Genomic DNA, 21,065 nt, shown 5'->3' with positions numbered 1-21,065 from the left:
GAGGTTCGACAGTGGTTTGCTTTCACGGTCCAAGGACAACAGTATACTTGGACCCGGTTACCGCAGGGTTTCCACAACAGCCCTACGGTATTCCACATGGCTTTACAAAGCCATTTGCGAGAATTACCTCCCCTGTCATCCAGAGTCATCCAATATGTAGACAATATCCTGCTAGCTTCAAACACGGAAGAACAGCATGAACAAGATTTACGAGCTTTGCTGGACCACCTTTGGCTGAAAGGACATAAAGCCAGCATCGATAAAGCACAAATATCCCAAGAAGAGGTTGTATACCTGGGACAAAAGATTTCACAAGGAAAGAGAGAACTTACCCAGGATAGAACTGCAGCCATTCGGGCTGCTAAAAACCCACCACTATTCAGGAACTAAGGTCTTTTTTGGGATTGTGTAACTTTAACAGAAATTGGATTGACTCCTTCACACAGCTTGCTCAGCCATTGAATGATATTTTAAAGGGGAAACGTGCCTCTAAAGAAGCCATCACCCTCACTAAGGGACAGCAAGAGGCCTTCCTGAGTTTGAAAAAGGCTTTGTGTTCGGCACCGGCTCTGGGAATCCCCGACAGTGGTAAGCCATTTACCCTGTTTGTCCATGAGAAAGAAGGATATATGACAGCTATACTGACACAAGAACATGGGGATCGGCAAAGAACCATTGGCTATTATTCGGCAAAACTGGATGCGGTAGCCCTCGGATGGGGAAGTTGCCTAAGGGCCATGGAAGCTACATGTCGAGCAGTAATGATCACTGCGGGTCTAGTCCTCGACCAAAAGCTGATTGTCAAGTGTCCCCACACCGTACACGCTTTGCTGTCTATGAATAGAATGTCTCAGGTGACGGCAGCAAGATGGACCCGCTGGACAGCAGTTTTGGAAGCTCCTAATCTCCATATCGTCCGGGCCAGCCCGGTTAATCCCACAACTATGCTCCCGATGTCAGAATCGAGAGAGCAAGAGGGGGGAGAATGTGAAGAGCATGACTGCGTGGAGATTTTAAAAGAAACAGAAGAAGCAGCCTTAGCAGCAGAGGAGCCTCTGCACAACCCAGACCTCATCCTGTTTACAGATGGTTCCTCCTTTGTTGACAATGGTACCAGAAAAGCAGGATGGGCAGTTACAACCTTATATGAGTAGTGGCAAAAGGATGTTTACCCTCAGGAACGTCAGCACAACAGGCCGAGTTACGGGCCCTGTCAGAAGCATGTCGAATAGCAGAAGGACAGACAGCTAATCTCTACACAGATTCGCGTTATGCTTTTGGAGTCGCTCACGACTTTGGTCTGTTATGGTGGAAAAGAGGATTCCTCACTGCTGCTGGTACACCTATCCGAAATGGAAAAGAAGTCCGAGACTTACTGGAGGCCATACAATTACCTCAGGAAGTGTCCATCCTGAAGTGTAAGGCCCATACCAAGGAAAATACCACAGAAGCACAGGGAAATGCCTGAGCCGACCAGGCAGCCTCACAGGGCGTTCCCCCAGAAGAACCAACACAGATGTGCAGATTGAAAGCACTCAGGACTCTGACACGAGACCTTCAAACAATGCAAGGCGAGTGCTCCCGAGATGAAAAATGGACATGGATTGAGGCAGGAATTAAGCTATGTGAAGATGGTGTCTGGAGACAAAGAGTTACCGACAAGCCAGTCGCGCCACAAGGGCTTATGCCTTTTTTAGCCTAACAGATCCACTCGTGGGGACACTTGGCCTCACAACAGATGATGGCACGGTTCCAGAAAAGCTGGTGGGGTCGGGGATTTTAAAAACATGCCCAGCTGGTAACAGGCCGCTGTATGGTCTGCCAGAAAAATAATTCTGGACCCATCACGGTAATGCCCCAACTGAGGCCCCCTGCCCCTGTCGGACCATTCCAGCATCTGCAGGTTGATTATATATCTCTTCCTCCATGCCAAGGATACACTAACATTCTTGTCATGGTCGACAGATTCTCTAGATGGGTAGAAGCTGTCCCAACTAAAAGAGCCACAGCCAATCACACTGCAAAGGTCTTGTGTAAGGATTACATTCCCCGATGGGGAGTCCCGAGTAGCATTGACTCAGATCAGGGAACACACTTCACAGGTGCTGTCTGCCAAGAAGTCTGTAGGTTACTGAACATTACGTGGGATTTACACTGTCCTTATCATCCACAATCATCAGGACAAGTAGAGCGAATGAATCGAACTCTGAAACAACAGCTTGCCAAATATCACCAAGAAGGAACACCATGGCCCCAGGCACTACCAATAGTGCTATGTAGCATTAGGGCAACCCCGAACAGAACTACAGATCTAAGCCCATTTGAAATTATAACAGGAAGACCCATGTCGCTGCCAGGAACTATCGATTTACGGAAAGCTGATGTTCACTTAATGAGTGACACTTTGTTATCATACTGTCAGAACCTAACCAATGCTATTAGTTCTGTTTCCCGACAGGTATCGGCAGCTTTGGGTAATCCACCCGAAGGAGGACACGACATCATCCCGGGAGTCTGGATGTATGTGAAAAAGTTGCATAAAGAACATTTGGGTGCCAAGTGGGAGGGACCTTATCAAGTGTTATTGACCACCCAGGCAGCTGTTAAAGTCCAAGGAAGGAAAGCCTGGATCCATGCTTCACACGTTAAACGAGCACCCATAACTGAAGCTGAAATCTGATAAGGACAATTACTTTTTGCCAAAATGTATAAATTTACTGTATTACTGATTGTTGGTATTCTAGGCACAGGCCTACTTCTTAATAGCCTACCCTCTGCACCAAGGGGAAATAGTAGGGTATCCAGGGAATTACATGTAAATACCTTTTTACATATGTCATACATTTATGCCAAACCAAGTAACATTTCTAGGTGTTGGGTGTGTGCGCATATTCCTATTCACTCAAAGGGAGGGTTTCCCTTGTGGCCAGTTCCCTTGAATATCTCGGAAATGGCTGAGTAGATAATTAATCAAAACAAAACAGGCAATGCATTTCAGGATACGGAAAACTGGGCACGTAAATGGAAGTCAGCAGGTTACAATCGGACTACCTTTGAAGGGGGATACCAACCGTGCTACAATAATTCCAAACGGCCCCCATTTTTTGTTATCACTAATACAACGGGAATAGGAAGACCGGGGGAATCGGTCTGTCTGATTAGAAACATCAAAGGAGGCCAAAATATGGGGTATAGTAACTGCTCCCAGAATTATAATGTAATCAAGCCACGGAACAGTCCAAACTGGGCTGATGTGGGAATTCTTAACGTAACGGGGATTCTGAATAAAACAGATGGAAAAGCCTGGACAGGCCCCGGAGTGTTGCTGACAAAGAAACAGCTAACCTTCATTGCTTATAATGGCACCTATTGGGTGTGTGGCCACAAGGCCTACCCTTGGTTGCCCCAGAATTGGACGGGATCCTGCTATTTAGCCTATATTGTGCCTTATATGTATCATATAAAGTCACTGTCAGAGCATTTACACCGTCCTAAGAGAGCTATCACAGAAACAGAGAGGTTCTTTGCCATTCTGATCCCCAGGTATGGGACCGCCAGACTGGCAAGGGAATCCATTAACATGGCATCCGTTGTGGAACGGGTAGCCAATGATACCTCAGAGGCCCGAGTTAAAATCAATGCAGAAATGGTAGCAATCCGCACAGTAGCCCTACAGAATAGACTGGCCCTTGATTACATCCTGGCTGAAAAGGGAGGTACTTGTGCCCTACTCGGAACTGAGTGTTGCACATATATCCCAGATAACTCCGAAGAAATGACCCACTTAGCGGAGCATATCCAAAAGGAGGTAGAAAAACTTAAGCAACCCCCATCATTCACTTTGTGGAGCGGAGCCACTGAATGGCTAGGTTCAATAGGAACTTCATTGGTGGAAGGTTTAATTCTATTTGTTGTAATTGTTTTACTTTTATATTGTTTGTTTATGTTGATTAAATGTTGTTGCGACCAGGTGGCTGTAGCTGCTGTCCCGCAGGTGAGACACCTTGCAGGTCCCAGCAGACCGTCTGTACGTGGCACAGGGGTATGTTATGCTTAAGGGAAGGTTGTTTACTGGTTGAATTCAGATATTGATTTGGATTAAATTGGAATAAGGTTAATTAACCTACTAAAACCAGACTTCCATTGTGGCCACGATGGAACTCGGGTTGGTGTAAATTTGTGTGGAAGCTACTAGTCCGGACATGTGGCAAAACACATCAACAAATTTGAGAAGGAAACTCTATTAACATGTATGAAATTATTTTTTAGAATGTTTAACCAGTGATACCTGATGTTTTATGATTCAGTTTGTGAAAGAATCAAAGGGGGGATTGATAGAGAATTCAAACAGGCTGCATTTAGACAGGTTGAGAAAACACAGACTCCCATGTCTCTGTGTGACTGAGCACATTGCATTAAGTCATCAATCAACTTGACATTTTAGGACCTTTGGGTAGCGAGCCAATTAAAGGTTGAAAGACTATCAAATGAGCCAATAAGGTCAAAGAAGGCGAGTTCTTTTCTGTAAATTGAACCAGGTATAAGTACAGCCATTTTGACCATGTGGTCTCAGAAGGACAAAGGCCTGGCTTAAAGCCAGAAGCTTGTTGCTGCTGCCAAAAATAAAGTTACATTAAAACTACAACCGGAGTTCGTATTTCATTGGAAATTAAGAGATCTAACACAGTTATATATAATAATGTAAGATACATGACAGGTACCGCGATTGTTTAGTGTGCCATTTGGTATTTAACTCAAGAACTGTCACAGGCAACTACTGGTCACACAACTAGTGACATTGCCGTTCGAGCAACACTGGCCATCAAGCCCGTGTGGTGGCTGGTGTGCAACGGCCACCCCACGTAAAATAAATTGACGCACAGGCATCCTCCACCCTTTAAAATGAGTTCATCAGTCACCTGAGTGTGGAAGCAAGTCATCCTCGACCCGGAGGGACAGCTTATGGTGATGGTGGATGAACCGATAATGTGTCGTGTGATTGTTAAACCTTTTGCTAATAAACCAACTAGTTCTTAATAGCAATGTGTTGCTGTGAATTCTTAAGCAAAGAACCCAAGAAGCAAATACATTACAGAGGGCAGAACTGGAGCTGGCACAGGAAGCTGGACAGAGGAGATTGGATCCCTTGTTTGAGGTCAAAGCACCAATTGTTTATTCCATAGGAAGAAGGGAAATGTGTCCCATGCAATCAGCATCCAGCAAAATAAGAACACTACTGGCCATGTGGGCATTCGGTCCACTAAGTGAACATCTGAACACGTTTCTATATCGTGACCGCATTGCGTGCTGGCCATGTTCCTGGTTCTAGTCCAGGAAGTTTTCCTTTCTCTAGATTTTCTGATTGTTTGTTTACAAAAACGTTTTGCTCCACATGCCTTCAGCTGCCTGGGCCCCAAACTCTAAAACTCCCGACCTAAACCTCTCTGCCTGCTTTAAGATGCTCCTTAAAATCTGCCTCTTTGACCAAGCTTTTGGTCACCTACCCTAATATCTCCTTATGTGGCTCGGTGTCAAATTTCGTCTCATAACACTCCTGTGAAGCACTTGGGACATCTTTACTACGTTAAAGGTGCTATATAAATACAAGTCGTTGTTGTAAAATGAAAAACAAGGATTATGAATCACAATGGATCACGTTGGGCTATTTTTCCTCATTTCCCATTTCCCCAACCTGGTAGCCCCGATTTTCCTCCAGCGCCTTTAATCACCGAGTAGCTGTTACCCGAAGGTATCGCTCCTGCCCGATCATTTACTGGCAGTGTTCTAATTTAGCACTATCTACATCTCGATCGATTAGGTGTCAGCCGTGGCTCAGTGGACGGCACTCTCACCTCTGAGTCAGAAAGTCGTGGGTTCAAGTCCTGTACAAAATCCAGACTGACACTCCTAGTGCAGTACTGAGGGAGCACTGCACTCTCGCAGGGGCAGTACTGAGGGAGTGCTGCACTGTCAGAGGGGCAGTACTGAGGAAGCGCTGCACTGTCAGAGGGGCAGTACTGAGGGAGTGCCGCACTGTCGGAGGGGTAGTATTGAGTGATCGCTGTATTGTCGGAGGGGCAGTACTGAGGGAGCGCCACACTGTCGGAGGGGCAGTACTGAGGGAGTGCTGCACTGTTGGAGGGACAGTTCTGAAGGAGCGCTGCACTGTCGGAGGGGCAGTACTGAGGGAGTGCCGCACTGTCGGAGGGGCAGCACTGAGGGAGTGCCGCACTGTCGGAGGGGCAGCACTGAGGGAGTGCTGTACTGTCAGAGGGGCAGTACTGAGGAAGCGCTGCACTGTCAGAGGGGCAATACTGAGGAAGTGCCGCACTGTCGGAGGTGCAGTATTGAGGGATAACTGCATTGTCGGAGGGGCAGTACTGAGGGAGTGCCGCACTGTCGGAGGGACTGTCTTTCAGATGAGACGTTAAACCGAGGCCCCATCTGCTCTCCCAGGTGGATGTAACAAAAACGCATGGCACTCTGTGAAGAAGAGTAGGGGAGTTCTCCCCGGTGTCCTGGGGCCAATATTTATCCCTCAACCAGTATCACTGAAAAACATGAATCTGGTCATGATCACATTGCTGTTTGTGGGGATCTTGCTGTGCGCAAATCGGCTGCCGCAGTTGCTACAACAGTGACGACACTTGAAAAGTACTTAAATTGCCTGTAAAGCGCTTTGAGACACTCTCCTGTATCGGCAGCTCAAGGACTGATCCTTGCATGATTACTGAATGGGCAGGGTGAGATTGAAAGTCATTCTCCAAATCCTCAATATCAGGCAGAGCATGTTTAAATTAATTCAGCTGTTCCTCTCTTCAAACCTATTTGTCTTCCGCAGCAATCGTTCCCCTGGGCTGGTGTCTGACCCCCAGGGTCACTGCTTCTGTCTCAGCCACTGCTGAAATCTAGAGGGGGACAAAAATACTTCAGAGAACATTATGAGCATTCTGCTATTGGTAAGATTGGAAGCTGCTGATATTTAACAATCGAATTTGTCACAGATAATTGCTCCGGAATATTGCAGTGTCGCTGGGATCTGTGTTACCGCAGTCGGCCATGTCACTGTTTGTACCATCAGAACACAGCACCGGCCGGCTAGTGATCACATCGCTCCCCTTGGCCCACACCATCCGTCGCCGGCAGCAATGCAAAGCCAAACTTTGCACAGGAGGGGTGAGGGATGGAGGGGAGAGTGAGGGAGGGGGAGTGGTGGGGGGGAGGGTGAGGGGGAGAGTTGGGACAAGGGGAGGGTTGGGGGAGAGGGAGCGAAGGAGGGGAGAGGGAGGGGAGAGTGAGGTAGGGGGAGAGTTGGGGAGGGAGAGAGGAAGGGAGTGGAGAGAGAGGGAGGGAGGGGAAAGGGAGGGGGAGTGGTGGGGGAGGGGGGGAGGGGGGGGAGGGAGAGGGAGAGGTGGGGGAGGGGGAGAGGAAGGGAGTGGAGAGAGAGGGAGGGAGGGGAAAGGGAGGGGGAGTGGTGGGGAGGGGGGGAGAAGGAGGGGGAGAGGTGGGGGAGGGGGAGAGGAAGGGAGGGGAGGGGGAGGGATGAGGGAGGAAGGAGGGAGAGGGGTAGAGAGGGAGGGGAGAGTGAGGGCGGGGAGAGTGAGGGAGGGGAGGGGGAGAGTTGGGGCAAGGGGAGGGTTGGGGGAGAGGGAGGGAAGGAGGGGAGAGGGAGGGGAGGGGAGAGCTGGAGTGGTGCGAGGGGTGAAGAGGGGTGGATTGAGGAGGGGAGGGTTGGAGTGGGATAGAGCCGGAGGTGTGGTGGAGGTGTGCGAAGGGTGGGAGAGGAGGGAGGTGATGGGGTGAGGAGGGGAACCTCCGGCAGACACTTCCTGATTCTCTTTTCATTTACATGAACGGATATGAAATGGTGACCCTCCCGCGACCCTCCTGGGCAAAAGCCCCTCTCCGCGCTGGATATGTTTAACGCCCGGCCTGTGGGGAAGAAAGTCTCCCCTGATCCAACCGTCAGGTTTTTATTCTCACTCTTCAGGGTACGAGCGCTGAGAATCACCTGAGGCTGAAAGATGTTTCTAAATAATTGGTTTTAGTGACATTTTTACACAGCAGTCTTACCGATAAACAAGCTTACCCGGGAGTGCAGCTCACAGCAACAGCGTTGCGGAATTGAAGCTGAGGGTGGATTCACTCTGGAGCATCCTCGATGCTGAGAATGACATGAGTAGCACGTGTAGCGAGTTGGTCTTACCGCAGGAGAAGGGTCCACAGCCAGATAGGGGATGGGTGACCAACAGGAAGAGCAGTGCAAGGAAGGTAGTGCAGGGGTCCCCTGCGGTCATCCCCCTGCAAAACAGATACACTGCTTTGAGTACTGTTGAGGGGGATGACTCATCAGGGGGGAGCAGCAGCAGCCAAGTTCATGGCACCGTGGCTGGCTCTGTTGCACAGGAGGGGAGGAAAAAGAGTGGGAGAGTGATAGTGATAGGGGATTCAATTGTAAGGGGAATAGATAGGTGTTTCTGCGGCCGCAACCGAGACTCCAGGATGGTATGTTGCCTCCCTGGTGCAAGGGTCAAGGATGTCTCGGAGCGGGTGCAGGACATTCTAAAAAGGGAGGGAGAACAGCCAGTTGTCGTGGTGCACATTGGTACCAACGACATAGGTAAAAAAAGGGATGAGGTCCTACGAGATGAATTTAAGGAGCTAGGGAGCTAAATTAAAAAGTAGGACCTCAAAAGTAGTAATCTCGGGATTGCTACCAGTGCCACGTGCTAGTCAGAGTAGGAATCGCAGGATAGTACAGATGAATACGTGGCTTGAGCAATGGTGCAGCAGGGAGGGATTCAAATTCCTGGGGCATTGGAACCGGTTCTGGACAGTCTGCACCTGGGCAGTGTTTGCTAGTGCTGTTGGGGAGGAGTTAAACTAATATGGCAGGGGGATGGGAACCAATGCAGGGAGACAGAGGGAAACAAAAAGGAGACAAAAGCAAAAGACAGAAAGGAGATGAGTAAAAGTGGAGGGCAGAGAAACCCAAGGCAAAAAACAAAAAGGGCCACTGAATATAAAGGGGCTGCAGGAGGGGTCAAAACTAAAAATCATGGTTTAAAAACTAGAATTAAAACACTCTACCTAAATGCACGCAGCATTCGAAATAAAGTAAATGAGTTGACGGCACAAATCATTACAAATGGGTATGATTTGGTGGCCATTACAGAAACGTGGTTGCAGGGTGGCCAAGACTGGGAATTAAACATACAGGGGTATCTGACGATTCGGAAAGATAGACAAGAAGGGAAAGGAGGTGGGGTAGCTCTGTTAATAAAGGATGATATCAGGGCAGTTGTGAGAGACGATATTGGCTCTAATGAACAAAATGTTGAATCATTGTGGGTGGAGATTAGAGATAGTAAAGGGAAAAAGTCACTGGTGGGCATAGTTTATAGGCCCCCAAATAATAACTTCACGGTGGGGCGGGTAATAATCAAGGGAATAATGGAGGCATGTGAAAAAGGAACAGCAGTAATCATGGGGGATTTGAACCTACATATCGATTGGTCAAATCAAATCGCACGGGGTAGCCTGGAGGAGGAATTCATAGAATGCATACGGGATTGTTTCTTAGAACAGTATGTAACAGAACCTACAAGGGAGCAAGCTATCTTAGATCTGGTCCTGTGTAATGAGACAGGAAAAATAAACAATCTCCTAGTAAAAGATCCTCTCGGAATGAGTGATCACAGTATGGTTGAATTTGTAATACAGATTGAGGGTGAGGAAGTAGTGTCTCAAACGAGCGTACTATGCTTAAACAAAGGGGACTACAGTGGGATGAGGGCAGAGTTGGCTAAAGTAGACTGGAAACACAGACTAAACGGTGGCACAATTGAGGAACAGTGGAGGACTTTTAAGGAGCTCTTTCATAGTGCGCAACAAAAATATATTCCAGTGAAAAAGAAGGGTGGTAAGAGAAGGGATAACCAGCTGTGGATAACCAAGGAAATAAAGGAGGGTATAAAATCAAAGACCAATGCGTATAAGGTGGCCAAGGTTAGTGGGAAACTAGAGGATTGGGAAAATTTTAAACAGCAGCAAAGAATGATTAAAAAAGCAATAAAGAAAGGAAAGATAGATTACGAAGGTAAACTTGCGCAAAACATAAAAACAGATAGTAAAAGCTTTTACAGATATATAAAATGGAAAAGAGTGACTAAAGTAAATGTTGGTCCCTTAGAAGATGAGAAGGGGGATTTAATAATGGGAAATGTGGAAATGGCTGAGACCTTAAACAATTATTTTGCTTCGGTCTTCACAGTGGAAGACACAAAAACCATGCCAAAAATTGCTGGTCACAGGAATGTGGGAAGGGAGGACCTTGAGACAATCACTATCACTAGGGGGGTAGTGCTGGACAGGCTAATGGGACTCAAGGTAGACAAGTCCCCTGGTCCTGATGAAATGCATCCCAGGGTATTAAAAGCGATGGCGGAAATTATAGCAGATGCATTCGTTACAATCTACCAAAAGTCTCTGGACTCTGGGGAGGTACCAGCGGATTGGAAAGCAGCTAATGTAACGCCTCTGTTTAAAAAAGGGGGCAGACAAACGGCAGGTAACTATAGGCCGGTTAGTTTAACATCTGTAGTGGGGAAAATGCTTGAAACTATCATTAAGGAAGAAATAGCGGGACATCTAGATAGGAATAGTGCAATCAAGCAGATGCTGCATGGATTCATGAAGGAGAAATCATGTGTAACTAATTTACTGGAATTCTTTGAGGATATAACGAGCATGGTGGATAGAGGTGTACCGATGGATGTGGTTTATTTAGATTTCCAAAAGGCATTCGATAAGGTGCCACACAAAAGGTTACTGCAGAAGATAGAGGTACGCGGAGTCAGAGGAAATGTATTAGCATGGATAGAGAATTGGCTGGCTAACAGAAAGCAGAGAGTCGGGATAAATGGGTCTTTTTCGGGTTGGAAATCGGTGGTTAGTGGTGTGCCACAGGGATCGATGCTGGGACCACAACTGTTTACAATATACATAGATGTCCTGGAAGAGGGGACAGAGTGTAGTGTAACAAAATTTGCAGAAGACACAAAGATTAGTGGGAAAGCGGGTTGTGTAGAGGATACAGAGAGGCTGCAAAAAGATTTAGATAGGCTAAGCGAATGGGCTAAGGTTTGGCAGATGGAATACAATGTCGGAAAGTGTGAGGTCATTCACCTTTGGAAAAAAAACAGTAAAAGGGAATACTATTTGAATGGGGAGAAATTACAACATGCTGAGGTGCAGAGGGACCTGGGGGTCCTTGTTCATGAATCCCAAAAAGTTAGTTTGTAGGTGCAGCAGGTAATCAGGAAGGCGAATGGAATGTTGGCCTTCATTGCGAGAGGGATGGAGTACAAAAGCAGGGAGGTCCTGCTGCAACTGTATAGGGTATTGGTAAGGCCGCACCTGGAGTACTGCGTGCAGTTTTGGTCATCTTATTTAAGGAATGATATACTGGCTTTGGAGGGGGTACAGAGACGATTCACTTGGCTGATTCCGGAGATGAGGGGGTTACCTTATTGAGTAGACTGGGTCTTCACTCATTGGAGTTCAGAAGGAGGAGGGTTGATCTTATGGAAACATTTAAAATCATGAAAGGGATAGACAAGATAGAGGCAGAGAGGTTGTTTCCACTGGTCGGGGAGACTAGAACTAGAAGGCACAGCCTCAAAATACGGGGGAGCCAATTTAAAACCGAGTTGAGAAGGAATTTCTTCTCCCAGAGGGTTGTGAATCTGTGGAATTCTCTGCCCAAGGAAGCAGTTGAGGCTAGCTCATTGAATGTATTCAAGTCACAGATTGATAGATTTTTAACCAATAAGGCAATTAAGGGTTATGGGGAGCGGGCGGGTAAGTGGAGCTGAGTCCACGGCCAGATCAGCCATGATCTTGTTGAATGGCGGAGCAGGCTCGAGGGGCTAGATGGCCTACTCCTGTTCCTAATTCTTATGTTCTTATGTTCTTATGTTCCTTTCTTCTGGGACATCGAGGGGTTAATTCTCCTTTGGCCAGTTGTTTGATCTGTGTCCCAGAAATCACAACAAATGGGTTGTTTTTCTCCCCTTCATTCTGCTGCCGGGCTAGGCCAGCATATTCCCGCTGCCTTTGTTACACTTTCCAGGGGCGGGATTTTCGGCTGTGATGATTTCGGGCGGTAATGGCGGCGGGGCGGTAAAGTTAGCGCCCGGGAACAGTTTGCGCCTCAGTCAGCAAAATTGGTCAGCTGGGCCCTGAGTGTGGGGCGGGGTGCTAAGGGAGGGGTTACACACCTCTCTCGGGGCGCTAGGCCCGGCTGAGCAAGCGACGATCCCGAGCTAAAGGGACGGCTTCGGAGTTCTCTGAGAAGTCTGGGGAGGAGAAAACACCAAAAACATTCCCAATACACAGCCCACGCCACCACAACATAAATCGCAAATAATAAAGAAAAGAAAAGACAGTCGTACTTAGCTTAAGAGTCCATTACTCACCTCTCTGCAGCCGATATCGGTCGGAAAGCCCGTTTTCCCAGGTGTTCCCAGCAGGGGGCGCGCTGCGGGGCGGACGGGTCGGGCGGGAGTCACAACTCGCGTCGGTGTCGCGACCGGGGGGGGGAGCGGGGGGGGCGTTACACACCGGGCGCTGCTCTTCCGGGCGGTGCTGCTCCGCGCCGTCGCGGGGCGCTGGAGGCTGAACGCCCGCCCAGAACCTCACCCCCGCCATTGCCGCCGCTCCGGGGCGAAAACAGAGGCGGACAGGACCGGAAAATCCTGCCCGGTATCTCTAAACTAATCCTTTGAAAAAGTTCAGCAAATCTTGCAACAAGAGTCTGAAGTAATAATAAAATCCACAGTACAAAAGCTTGCATTTCTATAGCGCCTAAAACATCCCAAGGCGCTTCAGAGGAGCGATTATCAGACAAAATTTGACACCGAGCCACATAAGATGATATAAGGGCAGGTGACCAAAAGCTTGGTCAAAGAGGTAGGTTTTAGGGAGCATCTTCAAGGAGGAGGGAGAGGTGGAGAGGTTTAGGGAGGGAGTTCCAGAGCTTGGGGCCCAGGCAGCTGAAGGCACAGCCACCGATGGTGGAGCGATTATAATCAGGGATGTTCAAAAGGCCAGAATTGGATAAGCGCAGAGATCTTGGAGGGTGGTCCCAGAGCCTATACTCTCTGGAGTTTAGAAGAATGAAATGTATAAGAGTAAATGCTAAGAGATTGTTTCCCCCGGGCTGGGGAGTCTGGAACCAGGGGTCACAGTCTCAGGATAAGGGGCCGGCCATTTAGGACTGAGATGAGGAGGAATTTCTTCACTCAGAGGGTGGTGAATCTTTGGAATTCTCTGCCCCAGAGGTCTGTGGAGGCTCAGTCGTTGAGTATATTCAAGGCTGAGATCGATCGATTTTTAGACTCTCGAGGAATTGAGGGATTTGGGGATCGGGCCGGAAAGTGGAGTTGAGGTCGAAGATCAGCCAGGATCTTATTGAATGGTGGAGCAGGCTCGAGGGGCCGAATGGCCGACTCCTGCTCCTAATTCTATGTTCTTGTGTAGATCGGGAGGGGCGAGGCCCTACAAGATGCACAAGTCTCTCGCCCCAGTGAATATTGAGGGGGTGGGAGGGACACGATGAGGCACTGCTCTCTCACTGCCATAGTGTCTATTTAAAGTATGTTGTAGGTTTAAATGAAAGTGTTAATAAAAAATAGATCAATTCCTAAGCTGGGAAATAGGACACTTGAGATCTGACAACAGTGATCATGCTTCAAGAGCAATTTGTTGGCTGCAAAGGCCTTTGGGGCCAACTGAGGCCAAGGAGAATGCTGTTTGAATAAGGCTTCCCTGTCTTGTTACTGTCCTACCCCCCCCCCCCTCCCTCTGCCCCCACCCCCACCAGAGAAGCTCAGATACCTGCTTCACTTGGTCCCCATGCTCTACGACTCATTGCTACCAGAGCACTGCAATTGCAAGAACATAAGAACATAAGAAATAGGAGCAGAAGTTGGCCATTTTGTCCCTCAAGCCTGCTCCACCATTCAATCAGACCCATGGCTGATCAAGAGAGGCTTCTGTGCAAGTATGAAGTCAAACTGGCGGCTAGAGGCAGATATTCAAGTGTGTGCCATCAGCCACATAGAAGAAACATGAAATATTCAATCCAGTGAAAGTGTGAGGTAATGCATTTGGGGAGGGCTAACAAGGCAAAGGAATACACATTAAATGGTAGGACACTGAGAAGTGTAGAGGAACAAAGGGACATAAGAACATAAGAAATAGGAGCAGGAGTAGGCCATACGGCCCCTCGAGCCTGCTCCACCATTCAATAAGATCATGACCTTGGAGTGCAGGTCCACAGATCCCTGAAGGTAGCAGGCCAGGTGGATAAGGTGGTTAAGAAGGCATATGGAATGCTTGCCTTTATTAGCCAAGGCATAGAATAAAAGAGCAGGGAGGTTATGCTTGAACTGTATAAAACATGAGTTAGGCCACAGCTGGAGTACTGCGTGCAGTTCTGGTCACCACATTACAGGAAAGATGTGATTGCACTAGAGAGTGTACAGAGGAGATTTACGAGGATGTTGCCTGGACTGGAGAATTTTAGCTATGAGGAAAGATTGGATAAAGAAAGAAAGACTTGCATTTATATATCATCATAGGCGGTCCCTCGAACGAGGATGACTTGCTTCCACATGAGTTCACAGATGTTTCAATGAAGGACCCTGAACTCCAATTGAAGGGTGGAAGGTGCCTGTGCGTGGATTTTTTTAACGTGGGGTGGCCGTTGCACACCAGCCACCACATGGGCTTGACAGAGCCAGGTCTAGGTCCAGTGGCAAGGGTTGAACCAGGACGACTAGAGACCTGCTCTGCTGCACAGACCTAGTGTGCACGCAATTACTGCAATACCCGTGTCTACTCTCTCTGTTACCTCTTCAAAGAATTCAATGAGGTTAGTCAAGCAAGATTTTCCCTTTTGAAATCCATGCTGACTATTCATTATTATATTTTTTGTTTCCAGATGTTCTTCTATTTTCTCCTTCAGTAAGGATTCCATAATTTTTCCTACCACCGATGTTAAGCTGACTGCTCTATAATTCCCTGGACGTGTTCCATCTCCCTTCTTAAACAGAAGTATTACGTTAGCTATCCACCAGTCTTCTGGCACTGCACCTTGTTCTAATAAATTATTAAACATGTGTAGTAACCCCGTCTGCTATCTCTTCCCTAGATTCTTTTAAAATGCGCGGATGCAATCCGTCCGGACCAAGAGTTTTATCCTCTTTGAGTTTGATTTGTTTTTTTAAGATATCTTCTCTTTTTATTGAAAATGCACTTATCTCATTTCTAAACTCCTCAACTGAATCCATGTCCATCTCTTCTATCTCCCTGGTAAATATTGAAGCAAAGTAATTATTTAATATTTCTGCCATCTCTCTATCTTCGCCTGTAATATTATCCTGTCCATCCTCAGAGAAATTATTCCCCTGCCAACTTTTCTTTTTTAATTTATATGCCTGTAAAATATTTAACTATTTTGTTTTATGTTCTTTGAAAATTTAATTTCATAGTTCCTTTTTATCTTCTAATTGTATTTTTTTTAACTTTTCTCCTATCTCTTTGTATTCTTTCTCGTCATGCTTTCCCCTGCTGTCCAAATATTTAGTATCTGCCTCTTTCCTTACCCTCAATTTTTCCCTTATGTCTTTTTTCATCCACAGTGTCTCATTAGTGATTAATTTGTTCTTGTTTTTTTAGCAGAATATATTTTTCCTGGACTCTGTTGAACACCGTTTTAACTGTTTCCCATTGCTGTTCTACATAGTTGTTTGCCAATATTGTTGTCCATTTTATTTTCCCAAGTTCTATTCTATTATTCTATTCTATCCTATTACATTTATATAGCGCCTTTCACGACCACCGGACGTCTCAAAGCACTTTACAGACAATGAAGTACTTTTGGAGTGTGGTCACTGTTGTAATGTGGGAAACGCGGCAGCCAATGTGCGCACAGCAAGCTCCCACACACAGCACTGTGATAATGACCAGATAATCTGTTTTATGTTATGTTGATTGTCAGGGGTAGACAACCAGTCATCCTGTTCTGTATGGATGAGTTCCTCCCTTGACAATGCATATACCAATGCAGCATTTGATTACCAATCCTGGTGACTTTGAACAAATCACAAAAGAAAGATGGTAAAAGGCAGAATGCGCACCTTCAGTTTATCTTTGGGCTTTGCCACGGTTCCTTGTTTGATGACCTCCAGAACTCATTCTACTGACAGGCCTGCCCCTGCCTGTTCCAGCTTATCACCATTTCAAGATTCTGCTTGATAGGCTGGGGTTGTTTTCTTTGGAACAGAGGAGGCTGAGGGGAGACCTGATTGAGGTGTATACAATTATGAGGGGCCTGGATAGAGGGGATAGGAAGGACCTGTTTCCCTTGGCAGAGGGGTCAACAACCAGGGGGCATAGATTTAAAGTAATTGGGGGGAGGTTTAGAGGGGATTTGAGGGGAAATTTCTTCACCCAGAGGGTGGTGGGGGTCTGGAACTCACTGCCTGAAAGGGTGGTAGAGGCAGAAACCCTCACCACATTTAAAAAGTACCTGGATGTGCACCTGAAGTGCCGTAACCTGCAGGGCTACGGACCGAGAGCTGGAAAGTGGGATTAGGCTGGATAGCTCTTTGTCGGCCGGCGTGGACACGATGGGCCGAATGGCCTCCTTCTGTGCCGTGTATATTTATTATTCTACGAAAATTGGACCTTTGAAAACTAGGGGAAGGGGAAAGACAAGGAGAGGTGTTTGAGTTACAGTGCTACAGAATATACTGACATTTAGTTCAACAAGGGACTACATGAAGAGACTGGAAAAGCTGGGGTTGTTCTTGCCAGAGCAGAGAAGATTAAGGCGAGATTTGATCGAGGTGTTCAAAGTCATAAAAGGTTTTGACATAGTAAATAAGGAGAGACTGTTCCCAGTGGCAGGAGGGTCGGTAACCAGGGGGACACAGATTGACGATAATCGGCGAGGGAACCAGAGGGGGAGACGAGGAGAATTTATTTTACGCAGCGAGTTGTTGTGATCGGGAACGCGCTGCCTGAAAGGGCGGTGGGAGCAGATTCAATAGTAACTTTCAAACCGGGAATTGGATAAATACTTGATATAGAAAAAAAATGCCGGGCTGTGGGGAAAGAGCGGGGGGAGTGGGACGGATTGGATCGCTCTGTCACAGAGCCGGCACAGGTTCGATGGGCCGAATGGCCTCCTCCTGCGCTGTGAGATTCTATGATTCTATTCGATAAGTCAAAAATCCTTGAAACAGCACAAGAAAAGAGAGACGTGTTGAGGCTGATTAGGAGGAGAGGTTGCAGGGAGATTTTCTGGGCATGTTATTGGGCAGAGTTGCTGGTAATAGTACAAGAAGCTGACAGAGAAGGACAAGAATGGATGAGCACCTGTAGCACGAGGGATCGAGTGACCCGCCTGTGTAGTGAGCAGAACGTATTGGGCACCAACTTCCAGACGATATTCAAACTCCACGTTCAACTCTTCCACTTTCTAACTCTGCTGTTTGACTATTCCACCAGCTGACCCCTCTCTCCCTCTCGGCGGGTCCTATCGAACGTTCTCGTCCTGACCAGGCCAGTCGAGATGAGATGTGCCACCTGCACGTTAGCCTGTCTTTCTCTTTCACATAATGCCAGCCATGGCTCAGTGGGCAGCACCCTCGCCTCTGGGTCAGAAGGTTGTGGGTTCAAGTCCCACTCCAGAGACGTGAGCACACAAATCCAGGCCGACACTCCCAGTGCAGTACTATGGGAGTAAGATCCTGCAAATCCCCTGGGAGGTCAGACGCACCAACGTCAATGTCCTCGATCAGGCCAACATCCCCAGCATCGAAGCACTGACCACACTCGACCAGCTCCGTTGGGCGGGCCACATTGTTCGCATGCCAGACACGAGACTCCCAAAGCAAGCGCTCTACTCGGAACTCCTGCACGGCAAACGAGCCCCAGGTGGGCAGAGGAAACGTTTCAAGGACACCCTCAAAGCCTCCCTGATAAAGTGCAACATCCCCACCGACACCTGGGAGTCCCTGGCCAAAGACCGCCCTAAGTGGAGAAAGTGCATCCGGGAGGGCGCTGAGCTCCTCGAGTCTCGTCGCCGAGAGCATGCAGAAACCAAGCGCAGGCAGCGGAAGGAGCGTGCAGCAAACCAGTCCCACCCTCCCTTTCCTTCAACCACTGTCTGTCCCATCTGTGATTGGAATTACAGAGACTGTAATTCCCGTATTGGACTGTTCAGTCACCTGAGAACTCACTTCGAGAGTGGAAGCAAGTCTTCCTCGATTTCGAGGGACTGCCTATGATGATGATGACTGAGGGAGTGCTGCACTGTTGGAGGGACAGTACTGAGGGAGCGCCGCACTGTCGAAGGGGCAGTACTGAGGGAGTGCTGCACTGTTAGAGGGGCAGTGCTGAGGGAGCACCGCACTGTCGGAGGGACAGTACTGAGGGAACGCTGCACTGTAGGAGGGACAGTACTGAGGAAGTGCTGCACTGTCAGAGGGGCAGTAATGGGGGAGCACTGCACTGTCGGAGGTGCCGTCTTTCGGATGAAACATTAAACCGAGGCCTTGTGTGCCCTCTAAGGTGGATGGTAAAAGATCCCATGGTACTATTTCGAAGAAGAGCAGGGGAGTTCTCCCCGCTGTCCTGGGGCCAATATTTATCCCTCAATCAATATAACAAAAACAGATTATCTGGTCATTATCACATCGCTGTTTGTGGGAGCTTGCTGTGCACAAATTGGCTGCCGCGTTTCCTACACTCCAAAAGGCCTTCATTGTCTGTAAAGCACTTTGGTATATCCTGAGGTTGTGAAAGGCGCTATATAAATGCAAGTATTTCTTTTTTGGGGGTGCCTGCTGTGTGTTTCCAGTATTTTCTGTTTTTCTACCCTTCAGTGATTTTCTGTGCAGCCAAAGTTCTCTCTTCCCCACCTGCGTGTGTTGTCCCATCTTTCGAAAACAGGCAGGGGAGTTGGCTTTTAAACTTCCTTGCAGGATGCTGAGGACTGTAATGGACCTGGAAATCATCTCCAGTTTCTCGGAATCCAACGTCAAAAGTCTGATTGTAAGAACTTTTGACGGTGTCTTTGCAACATAACATAGGGGTGGAGCTGGCCATTCAGCCCCTCGAGCCTGTTCCGCCATTCAATCCTTGGCTAGCAAAAATCTCAGTTTGCAAATGATTAATTGAGTTAACATCTATTACTTTTTGTGGGAGAGTGTTCCACACTTCTACCGCCCTTTCAGGAAAAAGTGTTTCCGAACTTCTCTCCTGAACGGCCTGGCTCTGATTTTAAGGTGATGTCCCAGCCCCCCTCAACCAGCGGATATCGTTTCTTCCTATCCATCTAATTAATTCCTTTCAAAATCCTAAAACCCTCAATCAAATCACCCCTTATAAGAACATAAGAAATAGGAGCAGGAGTAGACCATACGGCCCCTCGAGCCTGCTCCGCCATTCAATAAGATCATGGCTGATCTGATCATGGACTCAGCTCCACTTCCCCGCCCGCTCCCCATAACCCTTTATCCCCTTATCAGTTAAGAAACTGTCTACTTCTGTCTTCAATTTATTCAGTGTCCCAGCTTCCACAGCTCTCTGAGGCAGCGAATTCCACAGATTTACAACCCTCTGAGAGAAGAAATTCCTCCTCATCTCAGTTTTAAATGGGCGGCCCCTTATTCTAAGATCATGCCCCCTAGTTCTAGTCTTCCCCCATCAGTGGAAACATCCTCTCTGCATCCACCTTGTCAAGCTCCCTCGTAATCTTACACGTTTCGATAAGACCACCTCTCATTCTTCTGAATTCCAATGAGTAGAGGCCCAACCTACTCAACCTTTCCTCATAAGTCAATCCCCTCATCTCCAGAATCAATCGAGTGAACCTTCTCTGAACTGCCTCCAAAGCAAGTATATCCTTTTGTAAATATGGAAACCAAAACTGCACGCAGTATTCCAGGTGTGTAAAGTCCTGTCCCCTCAGTAGAGATTCACCCGAGGCATGTAGTGACGTCCAGGTCACTCTGGACCTGTACCTTTATTTCACAGCTCTGGAATGCTGCACTTGCCTGAGACCTGTCCTTATATACCTGTCTCTTGCAAGTGCACCCCTGGTGGTAAGGTATGCTGGTGGTTACAGGTCATATCTTATTACAGTCATGTATAGCATGTTAGGATACAGTTATATATAATAATGTAAGATACATGACATCACCCTCCCCCAAGGTCTTATTGTCTTTATAGGTTCAGTCTCTCAGGTGGTCTACACTCTCGCGTGGAGCGTCTGAGTTGTGGTTCAGTTGTTTGCCTTGGTGTCTGTTTTTCTTTGGGTGTGGTTGCTGGTATCTCGCCTGGGCTGCCTGTTTCGATTGGTGTGATTGTTGTTGACTCGCCTGGGCTGTCTGTTGGGATTGCCCTTTCCTCAGGTTGTTCCCTCTGTCTGTCCACCAAGTATGGTGCGAGTTCCACATTGTAGTCTGCCTCTGATTCCGCAGTGTTGTTGGTAAATCTGCTTTTGACTTGGTCTACATGCCTCCGGCAGGTTTTGCCATTGTCCATTTGTACTACCAGTAGCCTGTTTCCTTCCTTGCCCGTTACTGTCCCTGCAAGCCATTTGGGGCCCCTTTGAAAGTACCCACTCCTGGCTGAAAGAGATGTTCAAATCGCTTTATAACTGTTGAGCAGGAGGTCCGTTCCTCTAATGACATGGCATGGACATCATCCCATTTCCAGTTTAGTTTTGCCAGCCAGCTTCTCCCCAGCAGTGCTGGGGGGTCTCCGGGGACAATCCACAGGGGAAGTCGGTTCACTGTCCCTTTGTGTGTGACAGAGAGCATGGCGCTGCCGAGGACTGGTACGATTTCTTTGGTATAGGTCCTTAGTTTGGTGTCGACCCTTGTGAGTTTTGGTCTGTCTCTTTTATGCGGCCACAGTTGTTCAAATTGTTGAGCGCCCATGAGAGATTGACTCGCTCCTGTATCCAGCTCCATGTTGACTGATAT

This window comes from Pristiophorus japonicus, chromosome 8, assembly GCF_044704955.1.
Source record: "Pristiophorus japonicus isolate sPriJap1 chromosome 8, sPriJap1.hap1, whole genome shotgun sequence".
NCBI lineage: Eukaryota > Metazoa > Chordata > Chondrichthyes > Pristiophoridae > Pristiophorus > Pristiophorus japonicus.
Note: the sequence above shows the minus strand (reverse complement) of the source record.